The sequence below is a fragment of the Rhincodon typus genome, chromosome 37 (assembly GCF_021869965.1).
Source record: "Rhincodon typus isolate 14 chromosome 37, sRhiTyp1.1, whole genome shotgun sequence".
NCBI classification, from domain to species: Eukaryota; Metazoa; Chordata; class Chondrichthyes; order Orectolobiformes; family Rhincodontidae; genus Rhincodon; species Rhincodon typus.
In genome coordinates, this window is record NC_063368.1 from 18,675,570 (window position 1) to 18,681,349 (window position 5,780).

Genomic DNA, 5,780 nt, shown 5'->3' on the forward strand with positions numbered 1-5,780 from the left:
CTTCAGCTGAAGCGTTGTGACCCCTCCTGGATGCCTGCCTTTAGGAAGGATGTGAAGAATGGAGAGAGGGTGTTGGGGGGTTCAGGTTGCAATTCACCAGAATGGCAGTATGTATGAGAAGCTTCAACCATGTCAAAAGACTGGCAGGGCTGGTATTGGTCTCTCCAGGTTAAGAGATGATTGAATAGAAATGTTCAAAATTGTAAGGAAAACAAATACAGAGTAATTGTTCCTAATTCTGGGAAAACACATTCAAGAGGGCATTGGAGTTTTGTTTTGGATAGTGATGGTACACAGTGACATGGGGAAAAGGCAGGAAATTACTATTAGATAAGAGAACCAGTGCAGACAAGATGGGCTGAATGGCCTCCTTCTGCACCATAATAATTCTGTGAAGGTAATTCACAGTAACTGAATAACTTAAACTATGCCCAGAAGAATGGTGGAAGAACATCACCAAATAAAAGCAAGAAAGGGTCAGATTTTCCAAGCGGCTCAAGCAGGAAATGTCACTTTCTGGAAAACTCTTTCAACATGCTGTGTGACATCTCCCAGCAACAATCAGCCAGAAGGGCATAGTGGAGTACGTTCAACCAAAACTGGGAGCTCAGGAATTGCTCAGTGCAGCTACAGAGAGAAAGACAGTCAATTCCAGATTTAGGAGGGGAAGATCCAACAGGCTGTGTTGAGCAACAGTTGCAGGAGAACATGAGGGTAGAAAGAGAAGAGGAAGAAGACTGCATGGATATCCCTGATGTGTGGGCTGAGGGGCTTTTGTAGAAAGGCAGAGAAGAAGCAAAATGGTGTCAATGTCCAACTAAGGCCAGGATGAACAAGAGGGAATGCTAGGTAGACCGTCACAGCCATTAGTCCAGTAAATAGTAAAATCAGAAGTCTGTATTTTTTGTGACAAGCATAAAGACGTGGTGTGTCCCTAACTTGAGACAAAGTCTGAAAGAGCTGAAGAAGCAAAATTAGAGAGGAGGAAATGATCAACACATCGATTACAGGAGAGGACTGGGTTGACGAGAAGATTGACTGAGGAGGGGTGTGGCATTCTTTGAGATCCTTGGATTAACGTAACAGATCTTGTTGCAAATTTCACAGGCAGCAGTGCAGGAAGGAGGAAGGAATCCAGAATGGAAAATTTTGGGCCTTATGAGGTTTAACATGGGAAAGCCTGGGTAAGCAATAACGGGAGCTAGGGGATATAATATTATGAGGGAGACTAGCAATCCAGGGGCCTAGCATTATTCTTTGTTGACATTGATTCAAATCCCACCAAGGTAGCTGATGGAAATTTAATTCATTAATAAAACAGGAATATAAACTGGTCCCAATAATGGCGATCATGAAAATTATTACCAATTCTTGTAAAAAAAATCCATTTGGGTCACTAATGGCCTTTTCCAGCAAGTGGCAGTCCCTCCTGGAGGGCCTTTCTGGGAAAATCTATCCTGACCCGATCCAGCCTATATGTCACTCCAGACCCACAGCAATGTGGCTGACTGAGCGAGCCATTCAGTTCCAATGTAATTTGGGATAGGCACCAAATGCTGGCCTTGCCAGTGGTGCCCACCTCCAGGAAAAGAATAAAGTAAAAAAAGAAATGCAGAAATCAACTCCATCCAAAGATGCAAGAAGGTTTGTCATACAATGAGAGGAGAAGCTGAATGTCTGAGAGTCAACCTAACAAATGGGTAATAGGCTCACCAGGAGACACAGAATCCCTACAGTGCAGAAGCAGGCTATTCAGCCCATACTGACCCTATTCCTGTAACCCTGCATTTCCCATGGCCAATCCACCCTGAACCTAAACATCTTTGGACTGTGGGAGGAAACTGGAGCCAACCAACACAGACAAGGGGAGAATGTGCAAACTCCACACAGACATCACCCGAGGCTGGAATTGAACCCATGTCCCCAGTGCTGTGAGGCAGCAGTGCTAACCACTGAGCCACCATGCTGCCCCTAAAATTGACACTGGTGGAATGTTCAATTCGGAGAATGTGTTGGAAAAATTTCCAAAAGGGCAGAAGAGTAAGATTTATGTTCTGAACAGACTGTGAATTTGTAGAAAGCTTGTTTTTAAGTGGAAATTAGAACAGTTTAACGAGACTCTCAAAGGGAGGCATTCATCTTTTTTTTAAATTTGCTATATACCACAAGAAAATTGCAATTTGGTTAATTTGAATCGAGGTGATTGAACACTACGTGAGTGATGACATCAGTGGTGAACTGAGCTCAGTTGGCTTTCAGTGTTCTGTAAACATTTATTACGCTCTGCTAATCATAGCCCTGTCCTATTTAGTTATTGAGTAGTGAATGCTTTTCATAGATTGTTATTATGTGAAATGACATCGACTTTACAACCTAGACTATTTAGCCCAACTGATCTGTGCTCGGTGATAGAATAATTGCCAAATAAGCAGGGAGGGATAGTGTTGGAAAATTCTAAATGGTAGAACTAAAGAATTTTTCATGCGAATGCGTTACAAGAGGAGTGAATTGATAGCAAAAAGTGAAAGTATGCTTAAATGACTATTACAAAGGTATTGGCATAAGGTTGGCCATTGCAGGCTATTTGACATTTTGGAAAAGAATCAAAATGTAGAACAAGTTTGTCAGGAGATAAGAAATTATTAAGGGAAGAAGTCACTTATACAGATGGTTTATCGATCCTCTCCTGACAGTGGCTACTCTGTAGAACAGAGTATAAATCAAGAAAATATTAGTGTTTGTAAGAAAGATATTACTGTAATCATGGTAGATTTTAATCTTCATGTAGACTGGACAAATCAAATTACAGAAAAGTAGCATGCAGGATGAGTTAATAGAACATAGAACATAGAACATAGAACATTACAGCTCAGTACAGGCCCTTCGGCCCTCGATGTTGCGCCGACCTGTGAAACCAATCTGAAGCCCATCTAAACTAAACTATTCCGTTATCATCCATATGTTTATCCAATGACCATTTAAATGCCCTTAAAGTGGGCGAGTCTACTATTTTTGCAGGCAGGGCATTCCACACCCTTACTACTCTCTGAGTAAAGAACCTACCTCTGACATCTGTCCTATATCTATCACCCCTCAATTTAAAGCTATGTCCCCTCGTGCTAGCCATCACCATCCGAGGAAAAAGGCTCCCACTGTCCACCCTATCTAATCCTCTGATCATCTTGTATGTCTCTATCAAGTCACCTCTTAACCTTCTTCTCTCTAACGAAAACAGCCTCAAGTCCCTCAGCCTTTCCTCATAAGACCTTCCCTCCATACCAGGCAACATCCTGGTAAATCTCCTCTGCACCCTTTCCAATGCTTCCACATCCTTCCTATAATGCGGTGACCAGAACTGTACGCAATACTCCAAGTGCGGCCGCACCAGAGTTTTGTACAGCTGCAACATGACCTCATGGCTCCGAAACTCAGTCCCTCTACCAATAAAACCTAACATACTGTACGCCTTCTTAACAACGCTATCAACCTGGGTGGCAACTTTCAGTGATCTATGCACATGGACACCGAGATCTTTCTGCTCATCCACACTACCAAGAATCTTACCATTAGCCCAGTACTCTGTATTCCTGTTACTCCTTCCAAAGTGAATCACCTCACACTTTTCCGCATTAAACTCCATTTGCCACCTCTCAGCCCAGCTCTGCAGCTATGTCCCTCTGTAACCTGCAACATCCTTCCGCACTATCCACAACTCCACCGACTTTGGTGTCATCCGCAAATTTACTAACCCATCCTTCTACGCCCTCATCCAGGTCATTTATAAAAATGACAAACAGCAGTGGCCCCAAAACAGATCCTTGAGGTACACCACTAGTAACTGAACTCCAGGATGAACATTTCCCATCAACCACCACCCTCTGTCTTCTTACAGCCAGCCAATTTCTGATCCAAACCACTAAATCACCCTCAATCCCATGCCTCCGTATTTTCTGCAATAGCCTACCGTGGGGAACCTTATCAAACGCTTTACTGAAATCCATATACACCACATCAATCGCTTTACCCTCATCCACCTGTTTGGTCACCTTCTCAAAGAACTCAATAAGGTTTGTGAGGCACGACCTACCCTTCACAAAACCGTGTTGACTATCCCTAATCAAATTATTCCTTTCTAGATGATTATAAATCCTATCTCTTATAATCCTTTCCAACACTTTACCCACAACCGAAGTAAGGCTCACTGGTCTATAATTACCAGGGTTGTCTCTACTCCCCTTCTTGAACAAGGGGACAACATTTGCTAGTCTCCAGTCTTCTGGCACTATTCCTGAAGACAATGACGACATAAAGATCAAAGCCAAAGGCTCTGCAATCTCCTCTCTAGCTTCCCAGAGAATCCTAGGATAAATCCCATCCGGCCCAGGGGACTTATCTATTTTCACTATCTATTATAGAGTGGGGCACTTTCTCAAAACAATGTGTTCTGAAACCTATCAGTGAACAGACTATTTTGTACCTACTAATGTATGATCTACCTGCACCCCTCGTTCTCTGTTTGGCAACACTCCCCAGGGCTCTACCATTAAGACCTGCCCTGGTTAGCCTTACCAAAGTGCAACACCTCACATTTATCCAAATTAAACTCCACTTGCCACTCCTTGGCCCATTGGCCCAACTAATCAAGATCATGTTGTACTCTGAAGTTACCTTCTTCACTGCCCACTACACCTCCAATTTTGGTGTCACCTGCAAACTTACTAACCATGCATCCTATGTTCTCATCCAAGTTGTTTATATAAATGATGAAAAGCAGTGGATCCAGTACTGATCACCACTGGTCACAGGCCTCCAGTCTGAATAACTACCCTCAACCACCAGCCTCTGTCTCCTATTGTCGAGCCAATTTTGTACCCAGTTGATCTGCTCTCACTGGGTCCCATGGATCTAACTTTATGAACCAGTCTACCATGTGGAACCTTGTCGAAGGCCTTGCTAAAGTCCATGTACACAATGTCTACCACTCTGCCTTCATCTATCTTCTTTGTCACCTCTTCAAAACAGCTTGAAATAACTGCCCAGAGACCAGTACCCCGTTACCAAGTCACCTTTTATTTACTAGCACACCGTACACTGGCTTTGGCCAGCTCAGAGTCAGGCCCCTCAACTGAGGAGATTATAATCTCCTGATTATATTGGTCACCCAGGGCTTTCCTGATTGGCCCAAGTTAACAACCCCAATCAAAAACCTCATAGTCAGTGAAGTCAACTTGGTGCCAATCACTACAAAATTTAACCAAAGTGGTGCTTTACTCTGTGGACTTTCTCCGTTCATTCCACCTTCTCATGGTCTTTAGCCTGAGGCTGTGTTCTAAAACCAGTACATCTGTTTTTTTTTCCCATTAACAGTTTAGCCATTAACAGTTCAGCCACTGAGTACTCACCCTTCAATGGTTGTTTCTACATAATTGAGGAGGAATAATTCCCAGTCTGGATTAGCATGCATCATTGATTTTCAGCATCTCTGTTCAACTGAGGACAAACTGGAGACCTGGTTGATATCTGTCTTCAAAGTAAACTCCCAGAAATCCCCATTCCTGAATTGAGGGCCCGGTATCTGACAGCGAGGGTCCGGTATCTGATAGTGAAGGCCCAGTATCTGATAGTGAGGGCCTGGTATCTGACAGCGAGGGCCCGGTATCTGACAGTGAGGGCCCGGTATCTGACAGTGAGGGCCCGGTATCTGACAGTGAAGGCCCGGCATCTGACAATGAAGGCCCGGTATCTGACAGCGAGGGCCCGGTATCTGACAGCGAGGGCCC